The following is a 15,900-nucleotide window of genomic DNA, read 5'->3' on the forward strand; positions in this document are numbered from 1 at the left end:
ATAAATTTTCCAAATTAATATTTAATAATTACTAAAAACCAATGTAAATGAAAATAGAAATAAATAATATTTCATTACTAAAATAAAATTTCAAAATCAATAATATTCTAAAACTATATGAAAATTACTAAAAATTCCTGAAAAAGTAATTTTCTGAAACTTTCAAAATAAATAGTTTTCTGAAAATTACTAAAATTTTGAGTTGATAATTATCAATTTCAGATAATGCTAATATATAATTAAATTCAATATGATAATAATAAATTAATATTTAAATATAGAAAACTTTTAGTATATATCACTAATTATTAATGTTTTCATTAATTATTGATTGTTCAATAATTATTGATATTAATAAATTAATTTTAAAAAAATTAAATTGAAACTACTGGATTGATTGTGAAATTAATTTGAGAACCTGGACTATAGCATCTGTTTGTATGGGAACAACTTTTGAATTGTTACACAAAATCAAGCGTGTCATTGAGTGTTCAAATACAATAAGGACATTAGAAGATTTTATGCAAATTGAAGTTGTTTCCTCCAATTATTGATAACGGTTTTTGCTCCTGAATCATCAACAACACTTTGCTTCAATCACACTACTTGTAAAATATGAAATCGGCATGTCATGTAGTTGTTCGATTTGTTTTAGTAGTCAAAAATTTCCATGCCAATGAAAAGTTACTATGGTAAGCGAAAGCGATTGTGCTTCAAAGTCTAATGTGCTTTCCTTGGAAGAATCCGTTTTTTATTATATGCTCCTTGTGTAGTCCTTGAAAACTCTTCTACATTGTTTTAAAAGGTTAAAAGCGTAGTTGAGGCGCAATGGCCCAAAGCTTAAGTAAAATGCTAATTAAAGTTTATAAATTGATGAAAATAACATATAATATGCCAGATTAAAATGATATAAAATATACATATTCATAAACTAGAAGTTTATAAGCAACAAACTTTGGCATTTAAGCATTAAACAAAATAGTAACTAATCAACTTACAATTATAAACATTTTACACTTAATGTAAAAAAACAATTTAGAAGAAAAGAAACAACTTAGTTGTTTTGTATAATTATTATTATTATTATTATTAAAAGAAAAAATATTCATTATAGAAGAAATTTGACAAATAACAAACTTGGGACATTACATTTAGAATAATAAGAAAAATCTCATTTGATTTATCTAAAAGAAACTAAGAACTTGATTAGTCCCTTTTGCATTAAACTCTCTTAAAACACTAAGAAAAGCTAATAGAATTTGATTTGCCTTATTGGTTTTTATTTTTTATTTTTTTATTTGGCCTATAATTATTGAAGTGTTTTTTATATGTTTTAAGTTATAAAAATGTATATATTTTCTGCATTAAATCACTAAGTAATTATTGATACTTGAGGCTTAAGCCTTTTCATGCCTTTGGCTATGCCTCATGCCTTAAGGTTTGAGGCTTATGTTTCATTCTGACAAAGGCTTAAGCCTCACATCCAAGTTCTGAGCTTTAAAGCCTTGAGGCAAAATTTGTGTGCCTTAAGGCATGCACCTCACACCTTAAGGCTTAAGCCTTGCTCCTCTGAGAGAGGAGCTGTGTTTTCTTCCCTCCTCCTTGTCTAACTATCTATAGCCTTCAGAAGAAACAGAGAGACAAAATGGCCATCACATTTTATTTTTATATTCAGCCGGGAAACCAAGACTCTGGGGTTTCTCTAGTCCCTGCACTAATGCCATAGGTAAAAAGAAGAGAGTCCTTTTGTTAGGACACAAAAAGGGTAAAATGGATTTTTTTTTTAAGTTATCCAAATATAATGTTAGGTATAAACAGGTCTTTATAAATTATAATCGAAGGGAGGTCTTTGTGTGATGACATCATCCACAAGGGAAGTCCTAGTCCAATTTGAAAATACAAGTAACCTCAAGGGAGGTTTTAGTCTTTTACCGTAGGGTGCTCTTCATTTTTCAGGAACCTGCATTCTCGGGTGAATGTTTCTCAGGTGCTTTTTTGTATAATTTATCCAAGTAAATGTATCTTGTAAGGGCATTTTTGCTCATTTTAATTATTTTTCATTTACCCTATGCTTGGGAAATTTAACTTACCCAAGTTTAAGAATGGGTAGGCATCTGGAAAAATCAATTTTGCGGTGGGTGAAACACTTGATTTATTTATTAACATATAAACAACTTACTATTTTACTATCACTCTTATTAAGGTTATATTATGAAAACTGCATAAGTTTTAAGTTGTTATTAATATACATAATTATAGAAATCGGTATAATTGGGTATATGATTAATAATCATGATGGTTTTGAGTCTATGATTTTGTTTCATTTAATAATCGGTTCTGCAACAGTCCCAAACCAGACCAACCCATTGACATCCCTAATCCACTGGGTTGATCAGCGCTGCTCATAGGTTAGGCTCGTTTTGTGGGATGTGCTTCGGCTGAACCCATATACTCATCTGCCCAATGTTGCTATGTTCTCATGAATTAACCTTCAACTTAATATTTGATAAATAATTTGCTATATTGTAGGTTGTACCTATAATGCTTAACCTATTTAGCCATGTAGGAGTCTGGCTTTTTATTTAATAATACAATGTCTTAACCACAAAAACAATTAAAGAAGATAAACGAAAGCCAGATTTAACTTAGGCTATATGTTAAGATAATTTCTGATTTTTATATCTGCACATATTTGGAATGTGGAAAATCCATTGAACCATATTAATATACTTGGGCTGTGTTTAATTGCAGTGCAATTTTATTTGAACTAGAGGACTGCAAATGAAAAAAAAATACAAATTCTGGTTTAATTTTGTTTTGGGTTTTACTTTATTCTGCCTCGGGTCTTATTTTACTTCATTTGTATTGCAAATGAACAAAATAAGATAATTTTTAAAATAAAAATAAATTATAATTTGCACCAAAATCATTTACACTAACATGCTACCATAATTTTGCATCACTGCAAATAAATTCGCATTGCAAATAAACAAAGCCTTAATGTTGATTTCATGTACAAATCCCTAAAATTTTGAGATAATTTTATAGGGGAAAATTCCCTATTAGTACCCTCTACTTTAGGTTGAGTGCCAATTTAGTATCCAAACTTTAAAATGCCACGGTCCAATGCCCAAATACCCTTTCAACTGTCATCTAATTTTCTTTATCAACTAATAAAATCAGAACCATCAAATTTTTCTAAACAATGGAAGTTATTTTTTGGGCAAAAACCACTCCACCTCGCTTGTCTTTCGTTTCCTTCCCCAGTGTTTCGACCGAGCCCGAGCCTGAGTCACCAACCCAAGCGAAATGCTATATAACTAAGTGGCATTACTAAAGGGTAATGCATAAAGAGCACCCATCATAGAACTCCCATAAGCAGGAAGCCCATCAAAGTGCGTTTGCTGGTTCGTCACTATGGCACTCAACAGGGTCTGGACCTGGTCAACCAGGTCGTTCGTCAGTGACTCGACAAAGTTCAGTTCTGTGGTGATAGTCCCCAAGTAGTCCACATCGAGATCGGATAATTGTCGGCAGTCATCTAGTGCACCAGCCTCTATGTGGCTTATTGGAGTGTTGATTGCGGTTGAGGTATAGACCCATCAGATAGGAGGTCTTCCTAGCTAGCTTGAGGCACTACTTGACGGAGAAGCAGTTGTAATCGTAGGGGCTGGAGGGAGAAAAGCGGAAGGCCGATAGGATGGAATGGAAGAGTTTGGGGTAAAGAGTAACTTACAAGCGGCGCAGGGTGACGAGAGAGTTGCAGAGGTGGAGGGGAAAGGGAAAGCGGTCGGAAGTTGAAAGACTCTGAACACAGACCCCACAATTTTATCTTCAATACAATCATTCTGTCGGATACCGACATGGTTGAAACAAAAGAAGAGACTCTTGAATCTGAAAGAAATCTCATCACTCGATCATTACTTCTGGATTTCTCTGAAAAATTAGAAATATCTGATTCCTCAGAATGCTCATCTGTATTGACATACCAAATCCACTTGTTGTAGGCATTTCTCCTGGCGTTGGGGCTTTGGATGCGCTTGATTTGCTTTATCTTCCATCCGGCAGCCTAGAGGGCTAGCTGGCTTGTCTTGGTTATGGATTCGTTGACAAGTAGGACCAAATCTTTGGTGGAGTTGGACTAAATTATGCTTTGGGCCAAGACTATGGCACCATGGATGTAAGTTTCTGAAGAGTGGAGGATTGTGACGTAAGCTTATGACGTTTGGGTTTTAAAAACTTGAGTTTGTCTTTTCCTTTATTTTTGGGCTCTTGGGTTTTCGTCATGAAATGATGGTCCGGACTATTGAGAGTTTGGACTCTGTTTTATTTTCTTGAGAAAGAAGATGATGAACAGTATTTTTTATTTTTAAAGACAATTTTGATATTTTCAAAAGTCTTAAATTGTACATGAGGTTACGTGATATACATAACTGATGGTCCAATGATAGACACTAAATTGTCGCATTTCAAAAGTTTGGATACTAGATTGTCGCATTCTAAACTTGGGGTACTAAAATGGCATTCAACCTAAATTGGTGGAAGGGGACAACTTGGGCCACTGTAGCCCACGACTGATCACCTTGGGGTGATCCCGTGATATATGGACTTGGAGTGCTAAGGGAACTGCAGTTGAATCAATCCTGTATACTGTATAGGTCTCATCTCACAAGTATCTGATCTCATAGGTTATTCAATGTTGCAGGATGTTGGATCTCACAGTTCATCTGAACCGGCGAGATTCACTAGCCATCCAGACTTGCAGTAGCTTGGTTTTGCAGGCTGGGCTCGTACGTCTCAATCTTGCTGATCTCTAGATTTGCAGTCAGATCTCCTTGGACTTGTGAATTCATTTCTGAGCAGTTTTGTGGGGTCAATCTAGTTTGGGTATTTTCATATAAATAACCTAGAAAGTTATCTTATATCCTTGGGGGTCAAGAAAAGAGAACAAGAGTGTGAGATACAAAGAGAGAGAGTTTTGGATGAATTGGAAGCTAGGGTTTTAGTGAAAAGGTTGTGAGAATTGTAACTGCATTCTCTCAGTAGTGAACTTCTCCTCTGTTTCCCTATTTGCCCCATAAATCTGTTGGTGCTATTGTGTTGCTTTGTCTTATGTTTTCTTCCTGTTTCTCCACTTGCCAATCTCTTCTTCCTGGTTTATCATATGGTTCCTGAGTGTTTCTTACTATTTGAACAAAAATAATTAATAACTTAATTTAGCTCAATGACAATGCATAAGCGTTAGTAGTAGTGGCAGTAGAAATACAGCAAGGTTAAAACCTCTATGAACTATGTTAAGAAAAGATTTCAATGCAAGCCATTTGTATATGAATCTATTAATTTTGCTTACCCATAAAAATACTAATAGTGAAATGTAATGTAGAGCTTTTTCATGACCATTGATATAAAATGCCAAATGCTTACTTTGTAAGGTCGCTAGCTGGTCGTAGTAGAGACTTCATATCAATTCCTGCCTTCACTCCAGTTAGGAGGTTCTGGGTATGGGCAATGGGCTAGCCCAATGAGGAGGGAGGAGGAATGAAAGATAAGGATGTAACTTAGGTGGGCTTGGCCAGGTTTTAGTTTAATCTAGGCCCAACCTTAACAATTAGGCCTAAAGCTCAAGGTCAAGCCTGAACTACTCAACCTGAACCCAATCCTTACTAAAATTTGATGTACTTAGGTGGAGCTCAAGCTTGGGCCATGTTCAGGTTAGTCAATCAATTCACACTAAAAATTATTGCACATGTATGTGTATATGCATGCATTGTAAATATGTATCTACATATATCTATATATGCTTATGCACATGTATGTAATCAAGGGTGGGATGGGGCCAAGGATCAAAGTATCAGTATTGGGTATCGTATCGGATAAATTGGATATAAACACTGTTCACATGGATTTGCTTTAAAAAACACACGAAAATGAATGAAAGATATAGAAACGCTTGGATACGCTAAGGAATTGCATAGAAATCATATAAATACATCAATAATAGAAAATCAAAAGCTGAATTATCTATGAATAAGGTACACACACGAGAAATGCATACTTCAATAAGATATATATGAAGAGAAACATTACAATCAACAATATTGGGACTCTAGACATTCAAACATCATAAATAATTATCACTCTCTTTCAATTTTTATAAATTTTATTAATTTTTTGGGAATATTTATTAATTTAGTATTTTTATATAAATAATAAATATGTTTTCATTTTTAACATATAATTGTAGAATAAAACATATAAATTATTTAAGGTAGATAAAATAATCCAAAAGAAGTTAATATATAGTTTTGTCAAACTAAGCGTGAATACGCTTCTATATTGGTGCATATTGAATCGTATTACAATGCCATATGACCTGATATGAAAGTGTATCATATCGTATACGCATGACTTGTGGGATACATACCTGGTGGTGTATTCCATACCCATGACGATGAACATGGATACGTGTGATATGTTTCAATACTTTAATCGTTGGCTGAGACTGGTTTAGTTTTGTGTGTTTGTATTTCTGATATGTACTTTGTGATGCAAAATTTATACTTTTTTGTCTTCCATTGACAGTAATCTATAGCTGATATAAAATTGGGAGACAGTTCAGCCCAAGGTCAAAATTTGTAGGTACAAAGCACTGTTGGGGTAGGTGCCAGCTCAGAATTGATGCCAATTCATGGGTGGGCAAAATGTTTAAAACTCTGCAGTAGAATTCAGAAATCTACATTGAACCTATCTGTACTTTTCCGTATAAAATTTGCATCAGCTTACTCCTACCTCAGTTCACTTTCATAAATTGTGAAAATGACATCATCTTGCTTCATTTCCCAACAAATAATATTCTTCTACCTCGATTATTATATTTCATATAAGGTGGAGATCACATCATTTTACTTCTACAAAATCACATCAAAAACAAAGGTAAATCAAAATTTAAGTTTACATTCAATATTAAACCCAACAAAAAGTTGACCCAATCCATGAACCCGACCCTAACCCACCTGGAAAAATAGGATTAGGGTCCCCATGTCCTGACTCGAAATTGTGCTTGACCCAAACCTGACCCAACCCGATTCTGTCCGGGTCAGGTCGGATTGAGTAATGGGTCACCCGTTGGGTCAGCATAAAACAAGGTTTGTAAAAGTAAAACTTAAAGCTCGGATGGGGTGGGATGGGGTATTTTTTGTAATTATAGTTACAAATGAGTCCTATTACCAATAGGACTAGGAAATAGGAATAGGATTAGGCTAAAAGCCTAACAATAAGCCTAGCTAGGAGGCTAGGAGGCTAGGAGTCAATCTAGGGTTAGAGTGAAACTAAGAAACCAGTTTTTAGTTTCGCCCATGTCTTATTTTCCTTTATTAATTTTCTTGTTTTTTAAAAGTCTCTCAAGTCTTCTTTAGTCTTCTCCATTCTCACTTTTACGTTTTAGCCAAAAGAAGAAGCTTTATTTTTTTCAAGAACTTCAAAGGTGTTGCTGTTGAACAACGAGTCACTACAAACTTCAAGGTTTGTTTTCTTACTCTTTTTTTTCTATTTAATGTATTTAATTTTTATTAATAGATTTTAATTATTTAATTATAATGGTTTATTTTGCATAGAATGATGAATGGTATAATTAATCTTTTCTTTTCTATTTAATTATTTTTAATGGTTTTAATGATTTAAGTTATATGTTCCTAATGATGAATGAACACAAATTTTCATAAAATTCTTTTTCATTTTTCTTTAAAAATATGGTTTAAGGAATGAAAAATAGGATTTGCTTGTTCTTTTTTTTAATTTTGATTTTTTCCTAATCTTGTACATTTTCTTTTTAAATTCAAATTTTCTTTAATCTTCTTTTTAAATTTTATTGATCCAAAATGTTTTTGTTGCTTTTTTTAGCTAATGAATAATTCATTCAAAAATAAAACTCATAAAAAAATGTCATTTGCTTACTAATTCATTGTCTTTGTTTTATTTGTATTTTAGTTCTCAAGAGTAAATCATGTTTTCTGTGCACGTGGTTGATAGTGATGATGATTGTAATATCATGGAGGACTCCTCAAGTGCTTCAAAAAAATGACGAACACCTTTAGAGGCTTGGAAAGAATTTGAAATTATTGGAGGAGATAAATTTGAAGATAAAAAATTAAGAGCAAAGTGCAAACATTGTTCTAAGGTATACATCGCAAATTCTTCAATTAATGATATCTAAAGAGGGGAAATTAGCTAAAAAAATTAATCTTGAGGTTTATAAAGAATTGATAGCATTATCTATTATAGGACATGGGTATCCATTTTCATATGTTGATCATGAAGGGACAAGAAATGTTTGGTGTTATCTAAATGAAGATGTCAAAACATTGACTAGAAACACTGCTAAAGCACATTGTTTGAACATCTATAAGAGAGAGAAAGAAAGACTTAAAACTTATTTTAAATAATGTTCCTAGTAGGATTTGTTTGACATGTGATATATGGACTTCTTCATTTACTCAGGGGTACCTTTAACTCACTGTATATTATGTGGATCATAATTGGAAGTTAAATAGTAAAATTTTGAACTTTTGTCATGTTCCTCCTCCATACAATGCATTTGCTTTATATGGAAAATGTATGATTTATTAAAAGAATAGAGAATTTAGCACAAAATATTCACAATTACCTTAGATAATGCAATGTGCAATGATAATATGCAAGATATTTTGTGTGATCAACTTAAATCTTCTTTGCCTTGTAATGGTGATTTTTTTTCATATTCAATGTGATGCTCATATTTTGAACCTTATTGTACAAGAAGGTTTGAAGGTGATTGATGATTCTATATATAAAATAAGAGAGGGAGTGAAATATGTGATAGGATCAGAGGCAAGGAAAATAAAGTTTGAAGATTGTGCAAAGCATGGGGGTTGTATTTGTTCCAAGGGTTTATGGTTGGATTGCCCAACAAGATGGAATCCCACTTATATGATGCTTGAAAGGGCACTCATCTATCGTCGTGCCTTTGTTAATTTGCAAAGTGTAGACAAAAATTATATTTGGTGTCCAACATATGAAGAATGGTAAGGGTTAAAAGGATTAACAATCTTTTGAAGCATTTTTACGATATCACAAATATTTTTTCGAGAATTGAATACCCCAACAACAAATTTATACTTTAGAAGTATTTGATAAGTATTAGGATTACTATAGTGTGGTGCTTGCATTTGCTATAATACTTGATCCTCGTTACAAAATGGGACTTATGAAATTTTATTATCAAAAATTAAATAAGGAAACTGCAAATGCAAAATCAACCTATCTTTATAATAAGTTGTGCAAACTCTTTAATGAATATGCAAACAAGAACTCTAGTGCATCATCATCAATTACACGTTCAATAGAGAATAATAATGTTAGAACTGATTTAGATGAAGATGATGACATTCCTGTAAGTTTAGTGCGTATAATGTAATTTATTTCCTCTATATTTCATTATATTTATAATTTTTAAGACATATGACTATTGATTTTTTATGTAGGAATTTAATTACTTTGAGAAAGAGCAATTAAATTCAAGTAAGTCAGAGTTGGATGTGTATTTGGATGAACATAGACTTGATCACAGGCAACAATTGAATGTTCTTTCTTGGTGGAAAGATAACAAGTATCGGTTTCCTAATCAGTCTCTTATGGCAATGGATTTATTAAGTATTCTATAACTATTGTTGCTTCAGAGTCATCTTTTAGTATATGAGGTAAAATTCTAACCAAATGGAGAGATTCTTTTTTGCCAGAAAATGCCCAAGTTATGATCACTACTTGTAATTGGTTATTTGGATATCATGGTCAATTAAATTTTTATTTTGATTTGTTTCAAACATTACAACTTATTTATATGGTAATATATATTTTTATTTAATAATTAAATATATTTTTTACATTATTAATGATTTAATATTTTATCTTCTTTGACTAAATGTAGATGATAATGAGACCAAGGAAATGACAGGATTAGAGGTGCACTTTTCTAAGTTAAGCATTAGAGTTTTAGGAGGAACAAATTTAGAAATGATAGACTTAAAATTATTTTGATTTTTTATTTAATTTTTATTGAAAGTTTAGAACATTTGCATATATATCTTTTGGCCATCTAATCAGTAATCTTCTATTTATGTTAATTTTATTCTTTGATATTTAATCTTTACTTTTATTGTTGATTTTTTTAATTTTATAGTTTTTTGTAGTTGTTGGTAAATTTATTGGAGGAAGAATCAATCTTCTCTTTCATAAAGATCAATTAAATGCAAACTTTCTTTTCAGTATAAGAATTTTAGATTAATTCATTTAATAGTTTATTTGACATCTTCAATTCTTCATGATTCATTTTCTAAATTTTCAATAATTGATAGAGTTGAGCCAAATTGACTCGTGGGTCAACCCTAACCCGAATGTTTAGGGTCAAGGCCTAGCATTCACTAACCTGACCTGAATCTTGACCCGACCCAAAATCAACCCAGAAATGCATCGATCCAACCCGAGCCCAACCCACCCAACCCGATTGCCAAGTCTACTCAATATCTAATTGCAGTCCTAGGCATTTATACCATTACAAATGAAATTTGCACTGCAATCAAACTGAGCCTAAAATTTCAAATGATCAAACAGTCCCGTAATTCCATAAACACATAGGTAGCGAAGTAATCAAGAAGTGGGGCGTACCTGAATTTAGATTTGAGGTGGGCCAACATGTCCTATTTTCTTGTTAATTTCCTAGCCTCAAGCCCCTTTCTGCCCAAGAAAGGATACTGGGCGCAATTGGAGTCTGCTCCTACTCCTCACACTGACCTCACAGCCACATCAATCCATCGTGGTGGAGTCGGAGAAGATCTTAGGTTTTTCAGTTTTGTTGACGTTGCATCATAGTTTGTAGAGAATGCTGAGATGAGAATGAAAATGAAGATAAAATTATTATCAATCAATTTAGAGATATGACTTGCGGACATGGTTTCATGACTTGCCCGACCAATTTTCTTCGAAGAACAAGCTGAAGAAGAATAAGAAGCCACAAAATTGAGTAATTTTTACTTACTAGCCAGGAAAACGCTACTCCATTGTGAGAGCGATGCCAACAATATCTTCCGACTCCTTCGGCATACGGCAATATTGTTTGAGAGTAAATGTTTAAGTATTTGTGCTCAAGAGTCACATAATTGTTGAGGGCAGGGATGTATCCAACTCAATATCCTGTCACATTTAATGCTTTTACATTTGGGATTATAGCTGATAAGGGCAATTGGGCCCTAATATCAATAAAAGCAATACTTTTAATAAAATTTCAAAAATAGGTTAACATTTTAAAAATAATATCAAATATGGGGAAAAAACATTGTTCATTTTCTTCCTCTTGCAGATCATTCATCAGTGCTTCTGCCCACGCCGCATCTAACAACCACCGGCAACGCCTTCGCCTCTAGAGGTTCTTAGAGTGACGCTGCAAAAGCCCCCAATCAATGTCAAGGTCCTCCCATCTCACAGCTCCATTTCAGCAGCGGAAATGGCTCACCACCAGGATTTTATCAACCATTTCAGTAGCATAAATTGTTTCTTATTCAATATTTTGAGCCTATCACTATTACTGTATCTTCATATTTTCACAAATTGGAGAAAAATCCCAGATCTGGTGGAAATGGCTCACTGCCAGGATTTTATCAACCATTTCAGCAGCGGAAATGGTTTTTGACTCAATATTTTGAGCCTATCACTACTATTGTATCTTCATATTTTCACGAATTGGAGAAAAATCCCAGATCATCAAACGCGTTCTAGACCAAAGGACGACACAGCTACAACTGAATTTCATCTAGGAATTGGAATTGTAGCAGATTTCTTAAAAAAAAAATTAAAATACTGAGACCTTGTCATTTCAGTAGCGAGAAGTACATACTAGGACCTTGTCATTGACTAGGGGCTTCTGTAGCATCACTCTAAGAACCTCCGGAGGTGGAGGTGGGCAGAGGCATTGTCAGAGGTGGATGGAGGTGGCGGCTGTAGGTGGAAACATTGCTGGAGATTGCTGAAGGCGACGGTGGGTGGCGGCACTGATGAATAATCTACAAGAGGAAGAAGATGAACAATATTTTTGCCCTTATTTGGTATTATTTTAAAAATTTTAACATATTTTTGAAATTTTATTAAAAGTATTACTTTTATTGATATTAGGGCCCAAAAGTTGCCCTTATCAGCTATAATCCCTACACATTTTAATGATGATTCTGATGAAGCTGATGAAAACTTTGGACAAAAGTCTGACAAACATACATACATACATCACTAGGGAATAATTACACTTTTCACTGTAGGAGGGAGAGGGGGGAGTTTCATCAATTTGGGACAACCAATGATCCAAAGCTCTCTTAGGCAAGGAAATTCGCAATCATCTGCTCCCCACCATTCCTTCAAACGTTTCATATTCCAGAGCCATAGAATCTCCAACTTTTGAAATCCCCTGTTATTTCCATAAAACTCCTTACCCAAATATTCCACTCTCTTCATATCGGATCTATACAATTGTTTCAAAGAGGGTAGACTCCCAAAAGGAGGGAGGAGCTTGCAATTTTTCAATTCCATAGATTCATAATGGTCAGCATATCATAGCACGAGAGGTCCTTCATCATCCAGTTTGGGAATCTTAAGCCAAAATAACCATATATTTTGATACCCTTCAACCCCATATAAGGCTGTAAGCCCTCAAGTACAGCTTCTGTACATGCTTCATTTCCTTGATTGTCACCATCAATATTGTTCCATTCCAACACTAAGTGATTGATTCTCTACTTATTGAAGAGGTTAGATTTCTTAGACTCCTCAAAGTCAACTACATTCTCTAACCCCTTGATACAAACCTTTCCTTGGAGATGACATAACTCTTTTATCTCTTCTATTGTGCTATTGTTATTGCCAATAATCCTTCTCACTTGAAACTTAGGTAATGTCTTCAGAAAACATAATCTCCCAATGCCTCTTTCAGTGAACTTATGCCACATAAAATATCCCATCACTATGCATTGGAGGTTGATTAAGCTTCCTATGCTTTTAGGGAACTCATTGATGTTGCAATCTCGAAGCATCAAAGTCTGCAAACTATAGAGGTTGCACAACGACTCGGGCAACACTTGAATGCCAGTTCGATTGAGGTTAAGCAACCGTAGATGTTTTAATTTGCCATTGAATCCGGCAAACTTTTCAATCTATTTCCACTCAAATCCAATACATGTAGGCATCTAAATTGTTCGAACAAGACAAGAGGGATATGCCAAGTATCCTTCTCAAGAGCCCAATTCTCTAATGACAACAATGTGGACAATTCCTTACATTTATATATTTCCTTTTCCACTTACTTCATTTGGAAAGGGTATTTGATTTTCCTTCATCCACTCTCAAATACATCTCCTTTGAAGCTATCTCTGCTAAATCATGTATGAGGTCATGCATCACAAATTTATTTCCACCATAATATTGGAAAAAAGACTGATTCAACAAATCGTCAAAATATTTGCTACCAAGATCTTCCATAATGTCAATTTGTCTAGATGGAACAAAACCTTCGGCTATCCAAAGTAGGATTAACGTTTCCTTGTCAAATTCATACCCTTTAGGAAACAAAGAACAATATGCAAAGCATAGTTTCAAATATGCTGGAAGGTGATGTTAACTTGGTAGTAGAGCTGGAAAGGTATCATCTCCTTCTAGCTCCCACATATTACTCTTTAAGATGGATTCCCACTTGTTCAAATCTAATTCATTGCATAAAAGTCCTCCAAGTGTATTTATTGCTAGAGGCAATCGTTTACATTTTTCAACAATCTTCTTACCAATTGCTTCTAAGATTGGATCTACCACTGCATTTTCATCATTAAAAGCCTTCAATTTAAACAATTCCCAAAAGATTCTTCTAGCAAACCATTCAAATGAAGAGTTTCTATAGCACCCATGACAGAGGAAACTCTCACAAATCTAGTGGTTACTATAATTCTACTTCCTTCTTTTGCAACTTTTAATGGAATCCTTAGGGCATCCCAGGATTTGCGGTCATCTCTCCATATATCATCAAGTACAAGTAGAAATCTCTTCCCCCTTATCCTATCTTGCAGTTCACGTTGAAGTGGGTCAAGTTGTTCAATATCCTGCTTTTTCCTGGTTATTGATTGAAGAATTGCTCTAGTAATTCTTACAACATCAAAATCTATAGAAACGCAAACCCATTCTCTTTCTTCAAAATGCCCTACTACCTCTTGATCATTATAAATAAGTTGAGCAAGTGTTGTTTTGCCGATCCCCCCAATCCCAACTATGGAAATGATAGTAATTGTCTTGTTATTATATTGATCAGAAAGTAACATGTTTATTATGTTGATGGAATCTTCCCACCTACCAAAAACTTCTCTATCATCAATCATGAAGCCACTCATAACATGCTTGTCTAGTGATGAAATTGTTTGAAGCCTCCTTTCCATTTCATCAGACCTCCATTTATCTGAGCTGATCAAGTCCTGATAGTTGGATATGGTCTTTTCTTTGATCTCAACCAGCTCAGTTTTTATATTAGTTATGAATGTCGGAATCTTATGTTGACGTAATATTTGGTTTCCAAAGAAAGATAAATAGATGAATTGGCGTACCTTTCCACTAGTCCATGATGATTTGTTTTCATTCTCCAAACTCTGTCGATGAGCTTCGTAGATGAACTCCTCTAATGTCAAAGTGGCTCTGAAAACAAATTCTCTTAAATATCCGAGGAAAATCAGCAAGCATGGATCTCTTCCTTGCATATCCTCTAAAGAACTAGCCATTCTGTAAATCAATCGGAGGGTTTCAGATAGGTCCTTCAACTCTTTCCCGATGCTCCAATGATATGCAAAATCGTTCATAGCACTGGAGTCCAATTTGTCAAGCAATGCCCGAATCAGTGGAGATATAATCACTTCTAATGCCATAACTAATGCCTTCTTTTCCTTGCAAGCCTAAGCAACAAAATGAAAACACTACTCTTTTTTGTGCTTGAAATGCGTGGTTGTCCATTGAATAGATTGTCATCACTTCATTAGGTTGTGTTTGGTTGCAATGCAAATGATTTGAGTGTAAATTCTGACCTGTTTTTTTGTTTCAAATTTTATCTCATTTTGTTTGGTTGCAATATAAATTAAGACTAGGGTTGTACACGAGTTGGGTTGTGTCGGTTTACTGGGGTTTTCCCAACTGACCCCACCTAGTCGGGTTACCTGAGGTGGAAACCGAAACCGACCTGGTTGGTTTGAGTCGGGTTGGGTCAATTTTGGTTTTGCTCCTGTAGTCAAACCTTATTTCTAAAACTTGTCTCACCTTTGGTTCAGTGTCAACCTTACTAACCCCTGTTCCACTCAAAAAGCTTTTGTATTCAATAAGACAAAAGACAAAACTGTTCTATAGAAGACAAAAGTTATCAATATTCAATAAAACAATAAAATAAAAAGTCAAACTATTTTATAGAAAGAAGGCTGAAACATTTATATTTAAAGAAACTTTCTAAATTCTAATCTAGGTAAAAGATGACACCTAATTCTAATTGTAATTGCCTAATGGGTTGCCTATTTGGTGTAAAAGACTATAGAAACTAGGATAGATACAATTTAGTTAAGTAGGAACTAGAAGATAGGGTTGTTCTAGTTCTAGTAGAAGATTAGTTAAGTAGGAAACTAGGAACTATCGAACTAGTAGAAGACTAGTTAAGTAGGAAGACTAGTTCAGTTCAGTTTCGGTTTTTACACAAGAAAACCAAAACCGATCTAATATTTCGGTTTATAAATTTGCCCAACCCGAAACCGACCGGTGCTGATGAAAACAAAATTAAACCAGAATTTGCATTTTTTACATTTGTGCACTCCT

The 15,900-nt window shown here is 34.0% G+C and overlaps 1 pseudogene; it reads right to left on the reverse strand.

Moving 5' to 3' along the window:
* Window positions 1-12,309: 12,309 nt before the first annotated feature.
* Window positions 12,310-14,972, reverse strand: LOC148854927 (putative disease resistance RPP13-like protein 1; annotated as a pseudogene).
* Between the last annotated feature and the right edge of the window lie 928 nt (window positions 14,973-15,900).

Source organism: Nelumbo lutea, chromosome 4 (assembly GCF_056320005.1).
Source record: "Nelumbo lutea isolate HS-2025 chromosome 4, American lotus-T2T, whole genome shotgun sequence".
NCBI classification, from domain to species: domain Eukaryota; kingdom Viridiplantae; phylum Streptophyta; class Magnoliopsida; order Proteales; family Nelumbonaceae; genus Nelumbo; species Nelumbo lutea.